Raw genomic sequence first — 15,295 nt, forward strand, 5'->3', positions numbered from 1 at the left:
TGCACCCTCAACAATCTGATTTCTGTGTTAACCATGCATGGGAGGAGGTGCCTGGTGACAGGAACAGGAGGGTTTCCGGGCTAGAGGATTGTCCTAATGTTGGTGTAGGAGGAAGAGCTGCAGGAGATCAGAGCCCTGTTCAGGAACTTCTGTCGAAAACATGAAGAGGAATTGTCCAGTAAGTGATCTAGGGACTGGGGTATTTGGACGGGGTGTAAGGAGGGCTTTCATATCTACAGCATAAAAAATAGGTGGATCTTTAAACAATATTCACAGTTGTAACTGCACAAAAGTCACTGTATAGTTGGATAAAGTGAATTCAGTCCTCACCCACAACTGAACATGGGCAGGCCGTGGGCCTAAAGGTCTCTCTCCTATTTAGACCCTACAGATCAATTTTCGCCTTTGCTGGAAGCTCTTTTATGTCCTAAATGGAATGGACTTGTCAATATTTACACTATTTTGCAAACTCTGTAACACTAACAAAAGATTATTGAACTACAAACCTTAGCAGTGGGTCTTAGCCGGTTTCTTAATCCTAATCTGCTTCATATTTAATTTTTATTAAAGTCTAGGGAGAGACAACAGTTCATAGCAGGAATATAATGTTAGGGTACATTTAATAAGTCTGTAGGGAAGGGGAGTGAAGAAGGGAAGATGAAGATTAGAGAGCACATAGTGAGGGCCAGTAGGACTTCATATGTGTCATCAGGAATCCTCCAATGCCTTTCCCAGCATTCCATCTCTTTGCCATTTACTCTCAAAAAAAGTGACTGAGCACATTGCTGGAGAGGTACTTTATTTTTTTCTATTTTTTTTCTCCTCACACCCAGGCCAAGGACATATCAGACATGACTACACCAAAACACTTTTTAAAGCCCATGTGATACCTTCCATAAAGATGGGACATATAGATTGATTAAGAAAAACAACCTTATGTTAAGATTCTAGTGGATGTCTAGTCCCATGTAGTGTCCAGCCACACAGATTTCACACAATTCATCAGGCTGAAGTGCAAATCTGCTCCCACACTACTGGGCAGATAACTGGTTGTACATCCCTTCCCATGAAGGCACAACACTGTGCCTACATTCCAGGTTTCCCTAGGGCTTGAAAATAAGTACAAGGACAACTGTTCCTCCCACAATAAGTTTTGTGCCTTTCTGAAAGTACTTTGTAGCTGTCTCAAACCATTTGCCAAGATAGTCCAAATGTTTTTATCATTCAGGGCTCTCTCTCTCTCTCTCTCTCTCTCTCTCTCTCTCTCTCTCTCTCTCTCTCTCTCTCTCTCTCTCTCTCTCTCATACCCCATCTCTCTGTCTCTCAGATTTGAGAACAAACAAATCTTTAGGGGAAACAAACAAACATGGTTTCTCCTTTTTTCTCAACACATTTTCTTATGTGTATTTCTCCTTATAAATCCTTATTGCACAAATCACAGTTTCTTCCCAGACTTGGTTGTTTCTCTTTAATTCATACATCAAAACGCCAAAATATATAAACCTTGAATTTCTGTCTAATGAGTTAGTATTTTAGCATCCTTAGGAATAACCTATGCACCCTGTCTCAAAGCAAGCAAACAAAAGGAAATAATTAACATATTCGGTCTTAGCCAGCAGTACTTACTTTTCCTGTGATGGAACACCATGACCAAAATCAATGAGGGGAGGAAAGCCTTTATTTGTTTTGACCTACCACATCACTCTTCAGTAAGGATGGAAAGCAGGAAAGGAACTTAAACAGGGCAGGAACCTAGAGGAACTAGATGATACAGATACCACAGAGGGACTCTGCTTAATGGATTGTTTCCCATTGCAAGCTGAGCCTGCTTTCTTATAGAACACAGACCTAAGTGTCTAGGGACAGTACAAATCACAATGGAAGGCTCCCTCCCACAGTGGTCACTAGTGATGAAATTTCCTTACAGGCTTACCAAATACTGGAATTTTTTTAAAAACATTTTTCTCAGTTGGCACTCCTTCCTTCCAGTAAGAGTAAAGAATCCTTCTAATGCTTTTTCAGGTAGAGACTTCTCAATGCTTTAAACTCTTTATTCCTCCTCAACATGAAATCCTTAAACAAAGACAATGTTGTCTTCTGATTCTACAGACAATGAGATGACAACAAAGAAAAGTGATATCCCCAAAACCTCACAGCAAAAAAAAAAAAAAAAAAAGTCTGGCAGTACCCTCTGTCCTTTTAAAGGCTGCTGAGTATGAGCATCTCTCTGAATCTCCTTATACTTCAGATCACAGCATTCCATCACCTCCATGATATGGCAATGCAGAACAACTGCCAAGTATCTTGTAAAAAGTGGGAGTTGTGGTGTTATCACAGAGCACATAAGATGGCCTAGTATCTCAGGACAACCAAAATATTGATGTGTGGTTACTCTATTATACTCAATCTGGGTACCACCTGCCAAGTGTGAGTACTCCTTTGACCCTATCTGTATAGAAGTCAGATCAAATGAAAGCAAAGTAAAGGGCATACAGAAAGAGATTCTTGTCCTGGCACCTACTTCCTTCCTAGAAGGCTTTTCTCCATTATGGTGGTTTGAATAGAAATAGTCCCCATATATTCATGTGTTTGAAAACCTGGCCATGAAGAGTTGCACTATTAGGAGATGTGTCCTTTTTAGAGGAAGTATGCCACTGTAGGGCAAGATTGGCGTTAGTATATTCTCAAGCTATGCCCAGTGGGGAAGGAGGTCTCCATTTGCAGCCTGAGGATCAAGACATAGAACTCAAGGCTATGACAGTACCATGTCTGCCCCTCTCTTGCCATGAAAATAATAGACAACAACTCTGAAACTGTAAGCCAGCCCCAAATAATTTTTTTCTTTATGAGAGTTTCCTGGTCATGGTGTCACATCACTGCAATAGAAACCTTTATGAAGACACCCATCCTTTTGTATTTCAATGCCTTTAAAGAGTTGCTTGACAGGGGAAAGGAACATAGAGTAGACAAATCAAGAAGTTTTCATCTGTCTCAAGAGGAATTTGTCCAGCTCTGGATTTTGACTCCTGCCTCTGTCAAGCTATTCTTTAGAAGCATTGTAGATTCAGTTGATCTGTCTGTCTCATAACAGTTGATCCCAGATAGTCTTGGGCTTAGAGTTTATGGAGAAGTGAGCATCAATTGGAAGGATACAAAGGGACATTAGAGCCTTCACTAGGCAAATGTATGTCCCGAGGTATGTTCCTATAGTTTTCTGTGGTTCCCCAAACTATACTAGGACATCTGCATGAATGTGTGATATCATGAGATAGCGATGAAAGGAAAGAGCAACCTTAGAAAGCCATGTACAAATTATGAAGCTCCAGTCAGTGTGGGGAGTGGTACAGGCTGCATGAGCACATGTTAATTTTGTGAGCAAATTTGGGTGACGTTGGAATTACAAGCATTATCCAATAGATATCAGAGGAACCTGAAGATACTGATATATCCATTGCCCTAGCTATGTTGTCAGGTGAGGTTGCCTCATTTCCAATAAATCAATCTGACAAAAAATACTCCCCTAAACCAACCATTGGAGCCCATTCTGAGTTCATCACAGAGGTCCCATTTTCCTCTCATTAATTCTGCTACCTCTTCAGAAAGTTTCAAAATTGATTAGACTTTAAATTTTCCATCTTTTTGTCTCCCTGTTCTGGGTCCTCCTCACTGGGACTTTGGGTGACACATTCTGATTAACCACCAACTCTCCAGTTATTTTAATGAATGTAGGGATTTCCCATAATTCCATCATATTGTATAAGGCACAGTGGCATCTTACTGCTCAGATGCATTTTCTACAAACGGATGAGGCAGATATAGATGCTTCCTCATTCCCTACAACTGCTACATTCTGATTTTTGAGCATGTATGCTTTCTTCTGTAGACAGCCCTCCTCTCCACTGTCTTCTCACCATGACTGCCCTTGAAGACCTACATAACTGACACCTGTGTCAGGAAACTTCCATTCCATGCAGAAAGCTTCCCAAGGACCTGCTTTGTGTCCACAGAGCTGCAGCCAAAGGCCAAGGTGACAGTACTGAAGGGAGACATTCTGGATGTCCAGTGTCTGATTAGAGCAGGCCAGGGCATCTCTATTGTCATCCACACTTCTACCAATATTGATATCTCAGGTGTCCTTCCCAGATAGACCATCCTAGACATTGACCTGAAAGGCACAGTACACTAGGAGAATATGGAGCAGGTTAGAAAATGAAAACCATAAAACAGGTTGGGGAGGGAAGCCCCTACTTTGGAACAACTGGAAGAATAGTGGGATAGTAGCTGTATTCTGCCTAGGCCAGATGTATGTCTTTGCTGACCAGGGGACAGAAATCAGGACTCTTGTCCTTGGTGTTTAAAAAAAAATAGAGAGAGGAATGAAGTATAGGAGAAAATATTTTTGAAGTCACATCCCATGTACTCTCAATGCCTGGAACATTCTCCTGACCCTTCTCAACTATGTGACTGGACTCCATCTCCACATGCTTATTTCCATCCACCCACTTCCACTATGGACAAGACATTTCTTCTTTAGAGCACTTTCAAAGCTGTTCCATAAGAGCCAGATGAGAAGAAAGACCCAGGACATGTTCTCTACTAAGAGAACAATGGTTTTGCAATTTCCACAAAATCATTACCTTCAGTTCAGCATCACTCTAGACTTGAAGACTGCTCCTAGGCAGCTCAGTACTTTCCTCCTTAGATCCATACACTTAAATGCTTACTTATAGACTGCAGTTGAAAAAAGAAAAAACACACTGAATCTGGCTATTCACCTGCCTATGTCCACCCTCCATGGACAGCTCTAAGAGGCCATCTTGCCCTGGTTCCTGCAGCTAGCTTGCTAAGCTAACCAAACCAGTTAAATCAGAAATGCCTGGAGTTGCTGCTCTAACTTCTCAGGTCATCCAACCCCTGTGGCTGGCCTGCTCACTCAGCACCCCTTACCACCATGATATGAAAATATCACAGATTTAAATTATACCAGTCAAATTTATAATATTAAATTTCCTATCACAAAATGCCCATTCCAGGAACACACTACTCAACAATACAATTACAAGATGCCTGCTTTGATAGGAAAAGTAAACCACCACACTACTCCATTGCCCAACTATGAAGTTCCTAGCTACATTCAGCTCCTCCAGGCCAACTCGGTCTGCTCCATCTTCAACCTCTTCTTCCTCCTCTGTTGCGGCCTGCCCGCAGTCCACAACATGAACGGTTCAACTGAGAATGGCAGTTCGAGCTGAAAAGAGAGGAATCTAGACGGGGTGGAAGAAAGAATGGGGCCAAGACGATTTCATGTTCAAAGCCCGCCTTTTTAATTCCAACATTCAGTTATAAAGGAAGGGGGAGGGAACCCAATTTCCTGCCAAGTAACTCGGGATCCAGTAGCAGGACGAGCACGTGTGTGCCTCCAAGCAGCAAAGCCTACAGGGTCCAGCAGTGGGCGTGGCAGCAGGAATGAGCAGGAAACTCCACCCTTGAGCAAGTAGGTTCAAGCAGGTGGGGGAAGGGAGACCACATCTCCTCCCATTAGTTAACCAAAAAAATAAAAAAAAGAAAAGGCTGGCCTGAGGCAGAAAAATTATCTATGCTAAATAGTTCTGCCTGAGTTCTTAGGGCTAAAGAAAAACCTGTTTTCGTGGGATTCCCTATCTATTCTAATGGTAAACTGTATCTGGCTAAGACTGTCTTTAAAGCACTAACAGAATAGTGCTGAGCTGTAGGCTCTGACTTTATAATGCTAATTAGTGCTGAATAGGTAACTACCTGGTTGCATTTTAAGTAGGGCGTTGGTACCCTGGCTAAGTTTGACAGAACAAATTTAGAATAACACTGAGCTGATATTCCTCCGCAATTTTGGATGACAGGCGGGGAAACAGGGAGAAGGGACAAGACCGGCTGGCTCCTTAGTACAAGGCCAATTGGCTATTTTATTTGGGTGGGAGGCAGTGAAGGGCTTGCCCTTTCGACAGTACGGTCTCCAACCTCTCTCCCCCCTATTAATTAAGTTTAAATAGCCAACGCTTAACTGAGGTGATCAAATGATTTTCTCATCCGTAGATGAGTGGGCCTTTAACCTTGGCTTGGGTGGACATTGACCTGATTCCTCCCGTGGGTGTTGTCAGGACCCACATCTGTGGCTCTTGGTATCTTTTGGGGAGGGGAGGCAGAGCCTTAGGTATTTTTGGTTTTTAGCTGGAATCAGATACCAACCTCCTTCAAATCAGGTGTGTTGCACAGGGAACTCAGAAACGGTCAAGCTGGACCTTTCCCCGCAGTAATTTCCTGCGCCAAGTGGTAGCCATACTGTATTCGTATGATCATGAATCAGTACACGCAGGTCTGAGTCCTGCGTGGTCTCTAGTGGAGACTTGTCAACCTCAGATTTAGCAAGGCCTAGACAAGAATTGTCATTAGTAACGCCACGAATTGTGGCTAAAATAGGAGCTGGAAGTCTTTCCTCCTCATCCCTGTTATTCCCTAGCCTGAGGAACTAAGGACACCTTGCAGTAGCTGCAAGGGTGAAAAGCCAGAGGCCAGCTAAGGGACTAAGCCCGTCTATCAAAATAAGAACTAATCTCTGTAAATATATGAAATTTCTACTTCCCTAGCTCTCTTGGTAAATCCAAATCCTATCTCAGACTGAAAGCCACATGCTGGAATGTCCTTGGAAGGGAGATAGCAGTAGCCACCTGTGTGCTCTTGGGGGAGGGGAAGGCAAGCCTGCAGGTCCGGCTGGAGAATGTAGATTGACCTACTTGAAAAAAGAAAGAGATCTAGACAATGAAAGAGTAGCAATGCAAATTTTCTTTTTGGAGAAATCCAGGTACTTATTCAGATGCAAATTGTAAAGCTAAAGCTAGTCTCCGGCCTCCTGTAGGGGATTTGGCTCAGAGGAAAACAGCATTTCTGGGAGCTTCCATTCCCAGCTGAATTCTAAGCACAAGAGGAATTTTAGTCTTTAGAATGATACTTATGAGAAGAGACAGAATCTGTGTTTACCTGACGAATTAATCTCTTTGATAGCCACCGTGCTCTATCTTTATCTCGTGAAAAAACACAAACCGAGCCTTTTCCCCAGATTAGAACCGGATCCGGACCCTTCCATTTATTAGTCAGGAGGTCCTTCCATTTTACCAATGCATAAGAATTAGAAGTAACTGGATGCCAATGGCGGTCCGCTGCAGACTGACCTTTAATGTCAGTTTGCAAAAGGTTTAGGATAAATAAGGTGAAGGCAAGATGAGCCTTTGGTGACCTTGGGGGATATAGATGCCCCTCTTTTGTTTTAAAAAGCCAGTTCTTTAAGGTGCTATGAGCACGTTCAACTATTCCTTGTCCCATGGGGTTGTAAGGAATTCCAGTTTTATGTTTGATACCGAATTCTTTACAGAATGCAATAAAGTTTTTACTAGAATAAGATGGCCCATTATCTGTCTTAATAAGTTTACGCAACCCCATGGCATTAAAGGCTTGTAGGCAATGATCAATTACGTTTTTTGAAGCCTCCCCTGTATGCAGAGAAGCAAAGAGAAATCCTGAACAGGTATCAATGCAAACATGTATATATTTTAGTTTTCCAAATTCTGCATAATGGGTTATATCCATTTGCCAAATATGATTAGGCATAAGGCCTCTAGGATTGACTCCTAGATGTGGCACTGGAGATAATGTAATACATTTAGGATATTGTTTTACAATCATTCTTGCTTGCTCCTTAGTGATCTTATGTCGGAGCCTTAGGGTATGGCTAGAGAGATGAAACCTTTCATGATCACGTTGGGCCAGAGCAACAGGATCTGAAACTAAAGCTTCTCCTATTAGAGCTCTGTCAATGAGATCATTACCCTCAGCCAGAGGCCCAGGAAGACCAGAGTAAGACCGTATATGGCCAATATAAAACGGATTTTTCCGGGCAAGAATGATGTTTTGCAATTCTGAAAATAAGGATCCTGATGGCGTATTGAAGTTAAACGTACCACAGGTTTCCAATAAGGGTACTGACTGAGCTACATATAAACTGTCAGTAAAGATATTAAAAGCCTCATGTACAGACTGAAAGACCTTTAGTACTGCTGTTAATTCGGCTAGCTGAGCCGAGAGACCAGGAGTCTCTACGATAACCTGTTGATCATTAATAAGATATCCAGCTTGCCCTTTAGAGGAGCCATCAGTAAAAATCAATAGAGCATTATTTAAAGGCTGTAAAGAAGTCATCTTAGGAAATATCATATCATGTACATTTAAAAATTTTATCAACCTATCTTGAGGGTAGTGGCTGTCTATAGTTCCATTAAACCCTATTTGTGCAAGCAACCAATCTGTACTATGCTGTTTCAGCCAAGTGTCCTGACTTACGCTGTAAGGCTGAACAATGATATCTGGCTCTTTTCCGAAATAAGTCAATGCCTGCCTTCTTCCAGTGATAATCATCTGAGCCACTGCTTCGTGATATGGCAAGATATTACATTTGGGAGAAATCCTCGAATGTATCCACATTATAGGAAATTTTTGCCATAGCAGTCCCGTAGGCACATGAGTCGTATTAAAAATTAACAGGTGCAGCGGCAAGGAGTAATCTATATAGGTAACGAATTGCTCTTCAATAGACTTTTCCACTAGCTGTAAGGCCAGCAATCCTTCTGAGGTTAGGGATTTAGGGGAAGTGGGAACAGAACTCCCTTTAAGAATATCAAATAAAGGTTTCAACTCCCCTGTAGTAAGCTTTAAATAGGGGTGAAGCCAGTTAATATCACCTAACAATTTTTGAAAATCATTTAAGGTCCTTAAGTTATCTCTACGAATAACGATCTTCTGGGGAAAACAGCTTGATCAGTGAGTCTAAAACCCAAATAATTATAAGGATCCTGAGTTTGTACCTTTTCAGAAGCAATTTGCAATCCCTTATCAGCTAGGGCTTTTTGTAAGCCTTTATAACACAAAAGCAATTCTTGGGGGTCCTTTCCCGCCATCAAGACATCATCTGTGAAATGAACGATGTAAATATTTGGCCATTGTTGTCTAAAAGGCTGAATTGCTTTCGCCACAAACCTTTGACATAATGTGGGACTATTAGCCATCCCCTGAGGGAGGACTGTCCATTGATATCTTTTCATGGGTTCCTTGAAATTTACAGAAGGAACACTAAAAGCAAATCTCTCAAAATCCTTTGGATGCAAAGGGATGGTAAAGAAACAATCTTTCAAATCTATAACAATCTTATAATATCCCTTAGGAATGGCTACTGGGGAGGGGAGCCCCAGTTGTAAGGTTCCCATAAGTACCATGGTTTCATTAACCTTTCTTAAATCTTGTAATAGTCTCCATTTTCCAGATTTCTTCCTGATAATGAAAATGGGTGTATTCCAGGGAGAATGAGACTCCACCAAATGTCCTGCTTCTAACTGCTCCTGCACTAGCAAAGAAGCGGCCTCTATCTCTTTAGGTAAAGACCACTGATCCACCCACACCGGAATATCATTACGCCATTGAATTTTTTCCACGTGGGATGCAGGCAAGATAGTGGTCGGTATTGAAAATACTTTAAGCCTCTCATGTTAGAGTGGGGTTTAAGATCCTCAAAGGTCTTAATTCCCTGTCCTTTCTTTACTAGTTCACGACCAGGCAGGGGTCCCTGCCTGAATGTCTGCTCAGTCACCATCTCCTTAGAACTGCACAGAATAACACCCATCTGTGACAACCGATTTCTTCCCCACAGGGTCACAGGCAAATTTGACATAACATACGGCTGAATCTTTCCTGATTTCCCTTCCTCATCTCTTCAGGTTAGCAATTTGGAATTACGTTTTGGGTTACTGGCATACCCAATTCCTTGAAGGTGAGTCAAGGAAACAGTCAAGGGCCAGTTTGAGGGCCAGTCCTGCCCTCTTATAATCGTTACATCGGCCCCGGTATCTATTAATCCTTCAAAGCCTTTTCCATCAAGAGTCAATTTAAGGTTAGGTCTCTGATTTGTGATAGATTTCACCCAATTTACGCCCGAGGAGTCAAAATTATTTTGTCCTTCCTCATTTTCAAAGAATCTATACAGTGACTGGCGTAAAGGGATCAAAGTAAGTTGAGCAATTTTCTGATTAGCGGGTATAGTTATAACACCACGAGGGCAAGCGGCTATGATTTTAAGTTCTCCCTCATAATCATTATTTATAACACCTGGATAAATCTGCAGGCCTTCTACAATAGAACTGCTTCGTCCTAAGAGAAAGCCACAGGTTTCTATGGGCAGTGGTCCAAAGACTCCCACTTCTAGGGTTAATACTGCGTGGACAGTGGAACAGAGGTCCAGTCTTGCATTTCCTGGGTTTGACCTGACAAGCTCAAGAACTGATCTTGTTGGCTGGGAAGCAGATTTATAGCCCCATAAGCTGTCTTCTTTGAGTAACTTGAGGAAAGGGGCTGACCCCTTTCCTCGTTTCCCGGCACCGGGCGGCTCAAAACCCTTGGCTTATGCTTACAATCTTTTGCCCAGTGGTGGCCCTTCCCACACTGGGGACATATTCCTGGGGTACGGCCTGTTTGTCTACCCTTGGTGCCCTTGTTCTTAGGACAATTACTTCTAAAATGATCCAAACTTCCACAATTAAAGCATGCATTATTCCCTCGTTTCTTCGAGAACATTGCTTGCACGTGGGTTCCCTGCGAGAACTCGCAGGAAGGCCCGATGTCTGCGCAAAGATGGACATATCCCGCCAAATCTGTCTGTCCCTTATGTGGTTGAATTGCAGCTCGGCAAGTTGCGTTAGCATTTTCATAAGCCAGTTGCATAACGAAGGGACTACCCATGTCTGGGCTTCCAAGGATTCTACTAGCTGAAATGAACAGCCTGTCCACAAAGTCCTGATATGGTTCATCAGAACCCTGCCGAATGCTAGCTAAACTTCCACTAATATCTCCTTTAACTGGCAACCTTCCCCAAGCACAGTGTGCGGCTGTCGCAATTTGCGCGTACACTGCAATGGGAAAATCAATCTGATTTGTCTGTCCCTCATATGGACCCTCTCCTAAAAGCATGTTGCTATCCCAGTCTGAGTTACCAGCCTGAGCATTAAAAGCAGTTTTCTTACTGGCGTCTCGCCATTCAGAATCCCAAAGCAAAAAATCTCCTCCTGACAGAGTAGCCTTGGAAAGAGTCTTCCAATCTGAGGGGGTTAAGTGTGACTCCACAACTGTGTCCAGTAATGCTTGAGTGAATGGGGCTGAAGGACCATATTGCACAACAGCCACCTTTAACTCTTTTATCAACATGAAATCCAAGGTCTGGTAATGTCTAGCCCTAGTATCTTGCTGATCAACTACCTCGACCACAGGAAAGGCTAGCGTATTAGATGAATTCTGTCCTTTCCCACGAGCCTGACTCACAACTCTTTCTAGCAGCACCTGGTGAACTACAGAAGGGTTACTCTTCTCCTCTTCTGAGATCTTTTTTAGTTCCGGAAGCTCATTAGTCAGCCTCTGAAGCTTAATCTCAAACTCTAACTTGCTTAGCCATGTGTCCCTATGAGTAGCACCTCCCGAAGTGGTGACTATAGGTGAAGCGGGAGATTCACAAGAGGACCAATTCTCATTAAGGTAATGGGCAATTCCTCTATCTGAGTGATTTTTGTTAAAATTCAGTCCATCATCAGAGTTTCCACATTTATCAATTTTTGAGTTAAGAGGATCTTTTTCTGAGGAGGCCTTCTCTGATAGGCACTCCTCCTGAGATATCACAAGCTCCGCCTGAGGGCAATTTAGCCCTGGAGAAGTTGCATCTTTTATAGCATATTTATGAGCGCCCAGAGGCCTAGGGTAAAATTATCTGTCTGAGCGATTTTCAAGGCCTCACCAACTTTTTCCCAGGTTCCACAATCTATCATTTCTTCTTCCTTGAACCATGGACAACAGCTATCTATCTTATCTAAAAAATTTCTTGCTAGTTGTACTTCAAGCCTTACTCCTCTGGCCTGAAACAACTCCTGAAAACTAAAAACAACCGCCTGATCCATGACTTTAAACCCGTCCTTCTTCCACCTAAGCAGCTTTCTAAAAAGCTGCGGCACACCACCTGTTTCCGTATCTAGTTCCGATTAACAAGCTGCTGAACCAAGCAGAACCAGTTTTGGGTTAGCACTGATTCAAACTTAATTCGTATCCTACCGCATCCTCAGCAACATTTTACAAAACTGAAATTTTAAGCTAGCACTAGCACGTGTACCTGTCCTTTGCTCCGATGCTCCGATACGAAGATCCTTTCCTTTCTTGTGGAGCTCCACACAGCAGCCGTTTCTCTTAGCATCCCTCTGCCATTCTTCAGGTCCCAGTTCTGGTGTCAAACTGTTGTGGCCCGCCTGCAGTCCGCAACACGGTTCAACTGAGAATGGCAGTTCGAGCTGAAAAGAGAGGAATCTAGACGGGGTGGAAGAAAGAATGGGGCCAAGACGATTTCATTTTCAAAGCTCGCCTTTTTAATTCCAACATTCAGTTATAAAGGAAGGGGGAGGGAACCCAAGTTCCCACCAAGTAACTTGGGATCCAGTAGCAGGATGAACACGTGTGTGCCTCCAAGCAGCAAAGCCGACAGGGTCCAGCAGTGGGCGTGGCAGCACGAATGAGCAGGAAACTCCACCCTTGAGCAAGCAGGTTCAAGCAGGTGGGGGAAGGGAGACCACACTCCTCCATCTTCTTTTCTCTCTGCCCTCCATCCCTTCCCTTCTTTTCCTCATTCTCTCTCACTGATAAAACTTCCAGCTCTGCCTTTTCATTTCCCTGCCCAATCACAGTCTCTAGCCTAAGATTTCACCTGTCAACACCTTATTACATGATCTACTCCTTGTTGAGGCACCCCTCTTTAGGGAGCAGAAAATACAAACAGAAATCCACGTTTAGTGGCTTTGAAAGTAGATTTCCAATCTAGGTTACATAAAGGACCTTACCATATAAAGTAAACACACTGATCCTGACACCAGTCTTTTTAGCACCACTCTAGTCCAAGGTCCTGATTGCCATGTATCCTGACATAACCTCCCAATGACTAACTGGACTAGGTTTCTAATTCAGTTAATTATTTGATGGTGGCCAAAACAAATTCAAACAGATCCTGTTTGAATTTGAACAGACCTCTTTCTTAGCCACATTTTAGTGTGGTGATATGACTAACCAGTTTCTCATTTCCATATTAATTCTTACGACATGAAAAAATTACACCAGCCTTTAATGTCAAATTATGAGTAGTAAGGGGCCCCAGATGAAGTGGTGCATATCTGTAATTTTAGCAATCAGGACTCTGAACCAGGACAATCATTATCTTCAAGGACAGTCTGAACTACATGTTAAGAGTCTACATAGAAAATTAAATACACTACTCAGAAATTGCTCCCATCAGATAGGCCTGTGTTCATTTCTGTGGGTTATGTTAATGATTGACATAGGATGACCCACACAATATGGGCAGTAAAAACACTGAGCAGGAGATTCTGGGTAATATGAGCAAACAAGCTGAGCAGCCATGGGAAGCAAGAGAGGGAGGAGCATTGTCACATGGCTCCTGCGTTTGTTCTTGCAGCAATTTTACTCACCGATAAACTGTGATCTAGATGTGGGAGCCATAGACACCCTTTCATACCCAAGTTGCTTTGATCATGGTGTTTATATCAACAACAATAACAACACCCTCAGACAGTGTGAGGCATGTAACATGGCTATAGAATGGTAGCTTTGAGTCACCATGAGGTGGGAATGCATTTAGCCTGTCATGGCCCTTTCACAGTATTTGGGATGGAGGCCAAGCTGATGTCATTGCCACAGTGGCCCTTTGGCTTATTTTCTAGCAATGATCGTGAGCTTCCTATGAGCAGGTACCAGCTCCTATTGGATGCTTGTGTAGAAGCCATTGTACCAGCCTTCATCTACAGTAGCTGAATACTTGTGGCTGGACTAAATTCATACCAGGAGATTGTCTGAATGGCCATGAGGAAGAGCATCATGAAAGTACATGGACTGACCCATACCCATACAGCAAAAAGATGGCCGAGAAGGCAGTGCTGGCAGCCAATGGGATCATCCTGAAAAACGGTTGCACTTTGCATACTTGTTCCTTAAGACTCCCTTTCATCTATGGGGAAGAATGTCAAACCCCTTCAACCACTGTGAATATAGCACTGAAGAACAACAGCATAATTAAGAAAAATGCCACATTCTCCATAGTCAGCCCAGTGTATGTGGGCAATGCAGCCTGGGCTCACATTATGCCTGCCAGGGGCCTTCAGGTCCCCAAGAAGTCCCCAAGCATTCAAGGACAGTTCTATTACATCTCTGATAACACCCCTCACCAAAGTTATGATAATTTAAATTGCACCCTGTGCAAGGAGTAGGACCTCCGCCTTGATAACAACTGGAGCCTTCCTCTGCCCCTGCTCTACTGGCTTGCCTTCCAGGTGGAAACTGTGAGCTTCCTGCTACATCCAGTCTACAACTATAGGCCACCCTTTAATCACATCTTGATCACAGTGGTAAATAGTGTGTTCACCATCTCCTACAAGAAAGCTCAGCAAGATCTGGGTTATGAGCCACATGTCAGATGGCAGGAATCCAAGCAGAAAACCTCAAAGTGTATTGGAACAGTAGTGAAGCAGCACAGGGAGATGCTAAACAAAAAGTAGCAGTAAGATGAGAATGGTTAAGACATGGCCCTGGGTGTTATCAGGTCCTCTAGCAGGGACAGGCATACAACCCAAGTCCTGATGCTTCCCTTTGATATGGAGGATCTTAGAGTCTTAATCAAGACACTGAAAGCCTTGTCAGTCGCTGACCCAGCCACAAGCCTTCTCCTTGAAGACCCTACCCAGAGATTCACAGCAGCTGTGCCCCAGTTCCACAGTCGAACCTCCTAAGCACCTCTTGTACCACAGAGCTCTCGCCATGATTTCAACTCCCCATTCAAAGCATTTCTACCCTTCAGAAAATTCTGCTTTCTTTATAAAGCACGATGGAAAGAACAATAAATATTTGTCAATACCTCATCTATGGATTGTGGTTTTCTGTAAATAAATAATTCTATGTCCCTTCTGTGTCTACACATGGTCATTCTGGGATCAGAAAGAGATCATGGATCTGAGGTGAACTGAGGAAAACAGTCAGGAACAGATGCAGATGTAAGACTAACTCCAACCCATTGTCTTTTCAGTGTGTACCTAATGACTGGGATACTATTCTATTTTTTGTACTAGGGACCCTGACAGAAAGAATGCCACAGAATTACAATTTTTTCCAGAGATGCACTCCTTGCTCA

General features: G+C 43.0%; 1 pseudogene; it reads left to right on the forward strand.

Annotated features, from left to right (window-relative positions):
- The first annotated feature begins 33 nt into the window (after nt 1-33).
- On the forward strand, nt 34-15,026 carry LOC147005488 (NADPH-dependent 3-keto-steroid reductase Hsd3b4-like; annotated as a pseudogene).
- Nucleotides 15,027-15,295: the final 269 nt, after the last annotated feature.

Source organism: Mus caroli, unplaced genomic scaffold (genome assembly GCF_978045245.1).
Source record: "Mus caroli unplaced genomic scaffold, Mus_caroli_1 scaffold_3, whole genome shotgun sequence".
Classification (NCBI taxonomy): domain Eukaryota; kingdom Metazoa; phylum Chordata; class Mammalia; order Rodentia; family Muridae; genus Mus; species Mus caroli.